Source organism: Protopterus annectens, chromosome 10.part0 (assembly GCF_019279795.1).
Source record: "Protopterus annectens isolate FY-2018-M chromosome 10.part0, PAN1.0, whole genome shotgun sequence".
Lineage (NCBI taxonomy): Eukaryota > Metazoa > Chordata > Ceratodontiformes > Protopteridae > Protopterus > Protopterus annectens.
In genome coordinates this window covers 770,980,069-770,992,440 of record NC_056744.1, presented here as the reverse complement: position 1 = coordinate 770,992,440, position 12,372 = coordinate 770,980,069, and positions in this window count along the sequence as shown.

Here is a 12,372-nt window from a genome sequence, read left to right as displayed (position 1 = left end):
AAACTTCACTGAATTTCATAACTGTGTATGCTACTCAAGTACCCAAACATTCCTTAAAGTGCTTTCATGATTCTGTTGATGCAGTATCCTCCAGAGCTGTTGCTACTGGGTCATTTATGAGAAGATTTACTTGGTTACAATCTCAAACCTTACCAGAAGATGTCAAGGCTATTTTAAATTTTTACTTGGTTCTTCTGCTGCTGAGGTCTTAAAAATATTTGATGAAAAAGGGAAACTGATTCATGGGGTTACCCAGATTTTTCAACCCTCCTTTGCTAATTCAATTAAAAAAATCTAATTTAGGACTTCTTTTTAAGAAGCAAAGGAAGAAAACCCAGCAAAACTGAAATAAATAAAGTTTTAAAAAGCCATTGTGAGGAGGCTCAAAAGAAAAATGAGGAGCCCCTATGAACCAAAGACAGTCCAAAAAGTTGAAATGACTACTTGCCCCTTCAACCCCAACTCCCAATAAGCCTGTAAATCTGTTCCTCTGTCTAGGCACTCAGCTTCCTTAGCAGCATCAGATTATCTTAGACAAATGGATATTAAGAATCAAATATCAGGATTACAGATTCCCCCTCATTTTATAAATCTAACAAAGATTTTTCTGGTGCCAAAGAAAGAGGGAACTTGGAAATTAGTCCTAGATCCCCTCTTTCTCAATCTCTGTGCCAAGGTTCCAAACTTTATAATATTATCCCTATAAAATTTGCTACCATTCATTCCTCTCATCAGTTTCATGGGAATGTTAGACTTAAAAGATATTTGCCATCATGTACCTATTTGCAAAGAATTCAGAAGTTTCTTAAAGCTGTCTCTATATGGCTCACATTATCAGTTCTCTGTCTTACCTTTTAGTCTTTCTTCTACACCAAGGGTATTTACAAAGTGCCTGGCTCCATATTTTCAAACTCTTTTTCCAACTGTCTAAATTCTCTGAAGTTGCAAGAATCTCTTGCTCAGTCTGGGGGTTCAAGTGAATTTACAGAAATCATCTCTCATTCTTTCTCACAGAATGTATGTGTATATGTATATATATATATATATATATATATATATATATATATATATTGGTGTACTTTCCTACAATGAAAATTCACTTTTCAAAAGGGAAAGTACATCCCCACTTAAGCGAAAGTGCACTTTAAGGAAATTTCAGTTTTGCTTAAGCTCACTAGACCGAACCTACCGCACCACAATGGAGGACATTGAAAAACGGGCTATATCCTCCATTGTGGTACAATAGTTACAGACCTTAGGGTTAGGGCATGGGTGAAGGTAAGGGGATAGCCCTACTAACTATCCCCTTACCCTAACCCATGCCCTAACCCTAAGGTCTGTGAGTATCGCACCACAGTGGAGGACATAGCCCGATTTGGAATGTCTTCCACTGTGTGCGATAGTTACAGATCTTAGAGTTAGGGCACGGGTCAAGGTAAGGGGACAGCCCTACTAACTATCCCCTTACCCTAACCTGTACCCTAACCCTAAGGTCCATGACTGCTAGTCCATTCAGTCTAGTGGGTTCACGAAAGTGCACTTTTGTGAAAGTGCACTTTCGTGTTAGTGTGGGTGTACTTTTGAAGTTCGAAGTAGTGAACTTTTGTTCTTCAAAAGTACACCCATAGCTCTCTCTCTCTCTCTCTCTATATATATATATATATATATATATATATATATTTTTTTTTTTTTTTTTTTTTTATTTTTGAGAGGGAGTTCTTCTGAACACATCCCTAGGAAAGTTTTTTTCTTCCTCTAGACAAAGTAGAATTTTACAAAGAAATGTTCCTGACATTTTCCAACCCATCTGCCAGGGCATTTCTCAGGATACTGTGTTACATGGCCCCTATGATTGTAATGATTTCCTTGGTGAGACATCATGTGGGAAAAATGCAATGGTACCTCAGGCCAGTCTTGTCTCAGCATCAGCACCCATTAACTTTTCAGATTCCAGTGCAGAGATTTGTTAGAAGTGAGGCAGTGTGGTGGACAGAACATTTTTTTAATGCTGGTCTCCCCTTTTCCCTTCTGACTCCTCTTTAGTCTGTCACTAGAGGTGCCTCAGACTTGTCTGGGGGGGGGGGGTGTATCCAAACAGGTGCACATGCAAGTTTTGTGGAACAAGCAGGACAGGCAAAAGCACATAAATGTCAAAGATACGTTGGCAATGACCAACACTCTAAGCCCTTGAGTCATTTCTAGTCTCCAGAACCTCAGCAATATGTTACAGATAGCACCACAGTGGTTTGGTACTTCAAAAAGCAAGGGGGTGCCTGATGTTACTGCCTTTTCCGACATGCCATGATAGCCTGGAAGGTAGCAGTTCAGTTCCATGTGCCTCTTTAGGCTTCATATATTCTGTTAGAGCAAAATATTGTAGGAGGAAAGCTGAGCAGGACCAAGACAGACTCTCATAAATGGAAACCACACTCGGGAGGGGTCTTCCAGGAATTTATCCAACTTTGGGGGACACATTAAAGACATCAGTTTTCAAGATAGACAATTAAAGAAATTCTGCTGTAGGAATCCTTGCAAGTCTAGAAGACAGATGCATTCTCATTCCCATGGACAGGAATGTTCTTATATGCTTTTTCATCCTTTCCACTGATATCCAGGGTTCTTCTCAGATCCAGAAGGACTGTCCAAAGATGGTGGTGGAAATTCTGTTATGGCACAGGCAACAGTGGTCCCTCCTACTTTTGAAATTGACTAATGGCAATTGCCACAGATTTCCCTACAGATTGGATTTGCTCAGACAAGGTGGCGTTTGATGCATCCCGACCAGAAAACACTTCAATTACCTGCCTGAATGATAGAGTGTTGATACCTGTTACGCACCTTTTCCTCTGAGGATTTGCAGCAGATACTAATGAGGCTAAAAAAATGCTTCTGGAAAATCACACATATGCAACTGGAAGGGATTGTTTTAACTGGTGCCATACTAAGAAACGAGACCCTTTTAAAAGTCTAGATGCCTCAGATATCACAAGCTAATCACCATAGACATCCTCATCCTGCCTCCACCCCCATTAGGGAAACCACCATAAAAAATGTCTCCAAAGCCACCTTCACGCTTCTTAAGACAGAAGTGGCAGACTTCATGACACGCATGCAGATGGACAATAGAGGTACGACTGCTGAATCCTACACAAATGCACTTTATAAGCACTTATACGAGTGCATGGATCATGCTATCCCTAACAGAACCAAGATGCTATCCTCCAAATAAAGGAAGCCAATCTGGTGGTCCCCTGCCATCAACAAACTCTACAACAGAAGAAAGAAACTGTTGCAAAAAAGAGTAAAATCCCATGATTGGAGGAACTCCCTGGTCAGCCTCAATAAAAAGCTGAGATCCCTCATAAAATCCTCCAAAGCTAGTTATGAAAACAAAATTGCCACTGATTCTAAAGACAGCCACAAAGCATTCTATAGCTATGTCAAGAATCTCAATGGCAGCACTCAGATATGCTTTAAGTTACAGCACAATGGCACTAAATATACAGAACCAACTGATATTGCCAACATCCTGGCAGATAGGTTCAGTGCTAACTTTACCCCCTCTCTCACTCCCTAAAGGGCACATCTCTATACCGGAAGAATACAAAGTTCCTGTAATCATGGCTGCACAGGTAAAAAACACACTCTCCAAAGCCAAGAACACAGCATCCATGGGACCTGACAACATCCCAGCCTACATTCTACATGAACTACAGAATTAACTGGCACCTCACCTAAGTACCATGTTCAATCATAGCCTCACCTCAGGCTTTGTGCCCACTGAATGGCACACAGCAATGTTTATCCCACTCCACAAAGGGGGAGCCACCACGGACCCCAGAAACTACCACCCCATTAATCTAATGAGCCTGGTCTGCATGGCTATGGAACGTATCCTCATGGAACTTACAACCAATGACACTGGTAATCTCCAAACTCTGGATCCCATCCAGTTCAGGTTTGCAAAATGCAGATAATGTCTCCTAAACCAGACAGACTTCTTTGAAGCAGTTACCAAAGCCATAGATGGGAGTAGGGTAGTTCACACAGCCTATCTAGATCTCGCCAAGGGTTTTGATACCATCCCCCACTCTGGAATTATAGATAATCTCACTAAACTCAGTATAAATCCCTATGTCACAAGATGGGTTGCCAACTGACTCACTGACAGAACCCACACTCTGAAAGTAACAGACTCCAAATCCAACTTCAGCCAGTGACAAGTGGAGTACCACAGGGTTCAGTCCTGGGTCCTCTCCTGTTTGGTATCTACTTCTCAGATGTACAGACTAGCACAGAAGGTCTTTGGCTGCAAACTAGGAGCCATAATCAAATCTTCTAACAATGTAGACATCCTACAAAAGAGCCTCACTGAGACAGATGCCTGGTATCAAGCTCAATGCCAAAAAGTGTATTGTCATCCCTTTTGGTAAAAACTCTGTACCCATGAATTACCACATAGACAGTAGTCTACTTATCACCGAAAGTGTGATAAGAGACCTTGGGACAAAGGTGGACAGTAGTCTCTCCTTTGATAATCACATCACCACAGTAGTCAGGAAATCCTTCTACATGGCACACCTCATCACAAAAGGTTTCTCATCCAGGAAAAAAAGAGGTCATTGTACCCCTCTACTCATTACTCATTAGACCCATTATAGTGTACATCGCCCCTTTTGGTATGTACCTCACAAGACATCTACAACAACTGGAAAGGCCTCAGAAATACCTCACAAAGAGGATTACCAGCCTCAAACAGATGCCCTATGCAGACCATCTCAAAAAACTCAAGCTTTACTCCGACGCATATCACCTACTCAGAGGCGATCTCTGCCTAGCATACAAAGCTATGTCAAACCCAAAGCTGTCGGACATGCTCCACTTAAAGAAATCCCAATCCTTCCAAGCAACATGCTCTAGGGACCTAAACATTGTCACCACAATAAACAGAACATGCTGGATGGATAGATTCCTGTCCCATAGACTTCCCATACTCTGGAACAAACTACCTATCTATATTAAACAAAGCTCCTCATTAGCACTCTTCAAGAAAAATCTTGATGATTGGATGGGAGATAGGAAATTCACCCCAGGGATCACTTCCATGGCTCTGCTCGACAGGGGCACAGGAAAATAATTTTCTTGGGTGGCGAAAGCAGGGTAGATTTTTAGCTAGGCTTATATAGGCCCTAGGGCCAATAGGCTAGTACCTACCTATGAAGCTATGAACCTATAATGACCAAGCCTCTCCACTTATATCTGTGTTAATACTGCTATGATAAAAAACTGGAATTTATGATTAGCATTCTTCATAATGTGTTTACTTAAGGTGCTAGTGTCTTTTTTAATTTTTATATCATATAGGTACTCATATATGCGGTTCCTTAGCTTGCAGTATGTTTTACCAATATAGTAACAGGAACAGATAGTACACATGGCGCAATATATGACTTTCTTGGAACAACAATTATACTTATAATGAATCCTAATTTCCATAGTATTAACAAAAAATGAGTTACCCTCTTTTACATGCTTACAGTAGTTACATCTCCCACATTTATTCATGTAACCTACTTTACGGTTGAGGTAGACCCTTTTAGTTTCAAAGATTTTTTCAAGTTTTTTCCTTTTCTGTAAACTATAGCAGGTTGTGAGCCTATCAAAGATCTAATGTTCTCCTCATGCCTAAGGATGGACCAATTTTTAACTAAAATATCCTTCAATATAAAACTATCTTGTGTAAAAACAGTAATAAAAGAAGTTTTAAAATCCTTACTCTCTTCAGAACTGCTAGTACCAGTATTATTGATAGTAAAAACATTATCAATAAAATCACTTGATAATAGGGGACGGTAAAAACCTCCATCCATCTTGTTAACTACTTAAATCGTGATAAATTTAAAAGGATAACCTCTCCTCAAGAACATGTGTTTTAATTTATCACATTCATTTAAAAATTCATCCATAACAGAAACCATACGTGCTGCATGCACAAATTGACCTTTTACAATGGCCTTCTTTTGTTTTAAAGGATGAGTGCTAGCGAAATGCAATAAAGAATCTGAATACATATCCTTTCTAAAAATTTTTGATACAAACTTCTCATTGTGGTAATCCTTTGACAAAAAATGTCCAAGAAAGAAATCATGTTGGGGTCACTGGTATGAGTAAACTTTAAAAAATTGGTAGTGGATTCAATGTATGTTACAAAATCATTAATAACTTCATTAGGTCCATCCCATAAAATAAACATGTCATCCAATAACCTAGTATAGAACCTCATGTATTTAAAGTAATAAAAAGGAAATAAAAAGTTCTTTTCCCATTGCATGACCACAATATTGGCGTAGAGACCACCACATGCAGAACCCATAGCTACTCCCTCTTGTTGTAAGTATATTTCTTGATTAAATAATATAAAATAGTTTTTAAGGACTATCTTTATAAGTTGTGTGTAAACTAAAACATCAAAATGCGCAATACCTTTTTCATAAAGGAACTCTGTAAACCATTATATACCTATATCATGGGGTATTATCTTGATGAGTGGATGGGAAATAGAAAATACACCCCGAGGATCACTTCTGTGGCTCTGCTCAACAGGGGCACAGGAAATTAACTTTATTGGGTGGTGTAAGCCAGGGAACCTTGTTGGCTAGGCTTACATAAACCCTTGTGCCGATAGCCTAGTACCTACCTATGAACCTATATAGGTCTTTAATGTCAATAGTTATAAAGATGGATGTAGCTTTAAAAGGTATCTTATCAATTGCTTCTAAAAACCCCATGAATCTTTACATACATCTTTTTCATTGTACACAAATTCCTTTAACTTAGTGTCTAAATATTTAGCCAAAGGGTGGGTGATGGAGCCCTTTGAGTCAACTATTGGGTGCATAGGTTGTTGTCTTAGGTTCTTATGCAACTTTGGTAGTCCAAACATAACAGATAACCTAGGTTAAGAAACACAAATAATTGGGGGTATCTATAGATATAAATCCTTCAATAAATAGGTCTTGGAGTTCATTTCTTATTTTATTATATGATCCATTTAATTCATTTAAAGAAGATTTTGTATAGGCCTTACCCTCTAGTATAAATAACATTTCCTGTTATAGTCTTCACAGTTCATTAAAACCACACCATCCATTTATCAGGTTGTATGGTTCTAATCTTGTGCAAAAAATTCTTAATTTCATTAATAATTTTATTCTCACTAAGAACACTTTCATTAAAATGTCTATCTCTAAAATTAGAATTACGTATATCCAATTCACAAATACTTTCAAATAATTGGATAATGGAGTGAAGTGGAGGATTATAAGTACTAGAGATAGCCAGAGGGTTAAATAAAGATTCAGAAAATGAATTTTTAAAAATTATTTTTAACTTTAATTTACGTGTGTACAATCTCAAGTCCATTAATGTATTAGAAATATCCAGAGATTGTGGAGGTACAAAGGTAAAACCTTTTGCAAACATATCACAATGTTCTGTATTAATTTTAATGTTAGAGAAGTTATAAACATTAAAATCACACAGGGTGTTAGTCACAACATGACAGGATGGTAATGTATGGTCTTCTGTCACATCAGAAGAAATAACTGGTGGTGTGTACAAGATTTCAGATATGAGACCAGTTAATTCCTGTTGTTCTATGTCTGGTTATAGAACCTCTTCCCTCCCCTGTTTGCCATCCTTCTCCTGTTCCAATTCATGTGTGAGTTCACAGGGTTTGCCTCCCAATTGTAGTTCACTGGGGTGGGGGGCTTTGTTCCTCAGGCACTCCGAGCATCTCATGGGTGGAAACTCTTCTGGATCTAAAAAAGGCTGCACAGAGTTATTTGATGTGGGGTTACTTAGGGAGTTTAAATTCCTAGTATTTGAGGAAATCATGTTGTAGTTTGTGAATTTATTACCCCATTCCTGTGAGGGTGGGGGCCTGGGATATGCAAGTCCTCTTACATACTCATTTTTATCCCTAATTAGCTTTCTCAGCGTTCTAGCTTTAATTGAATTAGTAAGCTGGTCAATACTCTTAAAAATATGCAAATGCTCATATTTGAAGTTACTATAGTGCAAGTGTCCACAAATAGTCTTATCTAATTCAGTAACAGAAGCGATTAATTCATTAATTAATGCATCATTATGTTTTATAATTAAACACATATATTCAACTCCATGTTGATCAAACAAAGTGGTAAGCTCTTTAAACAAAACAGATTCAAACTGCAAGCCATTAGGATAACACCACATTCTTAAACCTTTTGGTACAATATTTTCTTTTATACATTCTATAAAATAAGTGTTGTCAAGTTGTAAACACTTGATTTTAGATAATTTGTAATCAAACTGTTCAAATAATAATGGTAAATCATTATTATCATTGTCTGTCCTAAGTCCATTGGTTGCCCTGAATGTAATCGCTTCAAAAAGCCAGTCCTGCAAAGTTGGAACTGAAGCTGCCGCTAAAGAAGTCTCTGCTGGTTGAAAAACTCGTTAGCCTCAAGGAATGGATGAGTTAGAACAGTCAACTCCATGTATAGAAGCAGAAAAATTACTAACAAGAGGTTGCTGTGTATTGTTTTCCAAGTTAGAATAAATTAAAATGTTCCGTAGATTAGTATATGCTGTTTCCGCCACACAAGAAGAGTTGAAGTGCGGTCTGACATCAGAAGGGGGTGTGCTAAGCAAGGCATTCACTTTGTGTGATAAACCCTGCACAACTGAACTTATATTCAAGACAGCCTGTTGTAAAATCTCCAAATCCGAGTTTTGTGTGAGGAGTGGGGCAGATAAGTCCCCGCTTTCTTCATTGGCCATGTCAAACCAGAAAACAAAGTGAACAAACCAGACCAAAAAACAATAAGTCCAGATGAAGAAGCTGGATTTGTCTCACTCACTCGTTCACTTACATTATGAGACTAGGCTCAAGTAATGTAAAGCAGAATAAACCTTTAATAAATCCAACAGGCAACACGGAGATAATACATAAAATACACAAAAGATAAGCGCTTTCGTCTGAAAGGTCAAGACTTCATCAGATAAAACATGGAAAATACAAACTTCCTTTTATATAAAACCAACAGGAAATGACAACATATTAAATGAATGCAATTCACTAAATATGCATAAATGCATATAAAAATAGCACAGGAACCCCTGTTTTAACACCTAAGGACATATGTAAATAAATACAGTATGTATGAAATATAATGCAATAAATAATGTCATGAAAAATATATAATATATAAATATAAATGTATAAATATATTAATTAATTAAAAAATGTATAAATATGTTAAAAATGTACTTTATTTTGTTCTATAGAAACTAGTAACTAGGGGAGGGCACTGTTGTGCAAATTATGCCACAGACAGATGATTGCTCTTGTTTTATAAGTTATTTTTGGCCATGTATGTGGTGTAATAATGTGTCTCTGATAACATACAAGGTAGCTGAGTAAGAAGCTAGACATCAGCTAGACATTAATGACTATAAAGCTATGATCTTCACATTGATAAGACACTTAGCAGCGCATTACTAAGGACAGCCACTGAACCTGTATGACTGTTGAGGGGTTATTATAGCAATAACCCACGCCTGAGTGTGGGTAATGCTGGATTTACCCACAGTTGGCGTGGTTTGGTCCCAAGGGCGAAGCCCGAGGGACCAACCAAAGCCAACCATGGGTAAATCCAGCATTACCCACACCCAGAACTGGGTTATTGCTATTATACAATGACATTATTTAAGAAAAAAAATAATTACTTTTCTTAAATAATGGCATTGTATAATGCCTCCTTGCTGCCCTTCCGCAGCTGTCTGGTATTCCGCGGCAGTTCTGATGTACTGCGCATGCGTATGCCTATGCAGTACATCAGAGCTGTGGGCAAAAACAACGGAGAAAGCAAGATCTCTGTTGCTTTTTACTGTTTCGCTATGTTAAATGGGTTTAACATAGCGAGACAGCTTTAAAAAAAGGAACGGAGAATCTCCGTTGCTTATTTTAAAGCTGTCTCGCTATGTTAAACCCATTTAACATAGCAAGACAGGTTTAAAAAAAAAAGCAACGGAGAAAGTAAGATCTCCGTTGCTTTTTACACACTGTGTCGCTATGTTAAAGGAGTTTAACATAGCGAGACAGCTTTAAAAAAAGCAACGGAGATCTCCGTTGCTTTTTTTAAAGCTGTCTCGCTATGTTAAACTCCTTTAACATAGCGACACAGTGCTTTAAAAAAGACTTATACTAATGGAAAAAGTCCGGGCGACCGGACCTTTTTCCATTAGTATAAGTCGATTTACAATGTGCATGCTGGCCAATCAGCCTGCACGTTTTGGAATATTAATGGGGGGGTCATGGTATAATAAGAAGATGATATCTAGCACATTGCAGACTCCCTACCAAACTGTTAAACAGCTATTCACTTAACTGCATTTTAACTACGTATGTGATGTCCACATTTCTGAATTAGGTAGGAGGTTGGACATAGGAATATAGAACCAAGATTAAAAGAGGAAGGACAAATAGAGTAGCACATCAATTGAGCTAAGAAGGATTGAGCTGGATGAGGTTGGGTTAGAAGCTTATCTATCGATTTTTTTAACTCAACAATGATGGAGAATTCTATTCTTGCAGTTTGATTTGACAGTGCCAAACTCCATGACAGAATGTACATAATGATGACACTCATGTTTCATTTCAGATGAAATGAATATATGATTAGTGAGACAAGGTGAGTACACATACATGGCTTTGAAACCATCTCTGTGTCACTTACATTCTGCAAAACAGAACACTGCCAGGGTATACTACAGAATCAGACATTGGGAAGGTGTTGTAAAATCAAGTGTCAGGGTAAAAGAAGATAGAATAGAAATGCAAGAGAAATACACCTGACTATATTTTGCTTGTATCCCCTGAACTAAAACATTATGAGGTATGCCCCGAGACAGTTACAGGCATTAAAAAATAAAATAAAACTTTGCTGGGGAATGGTATGTGGTAATATGCTAACAGCATAATATTGTATAACATCTCACCCTCAGGAGATTAGAACCTTCCATGCATTGCACTGTCAACAAACTCATCACATCATAAGTACATTGAACCATAGGAGCCTTCACAGGGATGAAATTAACTATTGTATTTCACTATTGCTTAGTGAAGTGCACCTAAGCTAATCTTATTTGTGTGATTGATGACATGATTTTAGCACGTTTGAAGGATTTTTCTCAGTTTTTGCTATATGACAGGAACTATTATTCCCCTATGGTTATACATGAGCAACAACAATTCATCTCTACCAACTGTCAGAAAACATATGAGCACAGAAAGAGTATTTTAATATACCATCCTTTTTGGGGATGTATATGGTGTGTGTACTCTTTTTTTGAGCAGATTAAAGTTTGAAAATGGGAGTATAGGACAGAGATGGAAAGGGAAAGCAAGCAGAGGGTAGGACGTAATGTGAAAAAATGAGGCATGAACAGGATGGATGTAGGATAGGAGCATATCTCTCACATTCTTATCTAGATAATCCTGTGCAATTATAAATATAACCAGGAAAGCACGAACAACAACAACAAATTCAAAAACCAGGAACTACAGTAGTCAAAGTGGTGAACCGAACGAAGTTGTGAAAGAAAAATTTAATGAAGCGCTCTTCGTATGCACAATATGCAAACTTCTTCAGACAAAATGCTAACATTCAGTAACACATATAAATAAGTTCAGGTTCTATTAATTAGCCAATCCAATTAAGGCAAACCTACTTATCCACCTTCTTAAAAACACAATGAGTAACTAGATATTTCACTAGCACAAAAAATATATATTCACTAAATATTAAAAGTCTAACATCATGAAATAAAGACCAACATAAAAAGTATATAAATATGATATAAATAAGATAAAATGAAAACATAACAATAAAACTTGCATGTAATCTACAGTATTTACATACGTTTAAATTCATTTGTACAAGCTGGGCTGATAATATATCAACTCAGCATCACCTCTTTAAGCTTCTCAGTTTCAAAATGCTGCTTAGAGAACAGCTTTCGTTCAGGCCTGGAAAATTATAGGCATTAAGTCTAATCTGCCAAGCTAACTCTAATTCCTCCAGCTGTAAAGGTGAAGGACCTCCCCTTATATCATGAAAAATTTGGTCAATAACTAAAAATTTGAAACTATGTTCTATATGACCAAGAATATATTTAGCCAGTGCATTGTCCTGCTTTTTCCTACTGATGGCATATTGATGCTCATACATTCTATCACGGAGCCACCGCTCCGTTTTACCTACATAAAAAGCAGGACATCTTTGATACTCGGCTAAATAAACAACCATTTTTGAGTTACAGTTAGCC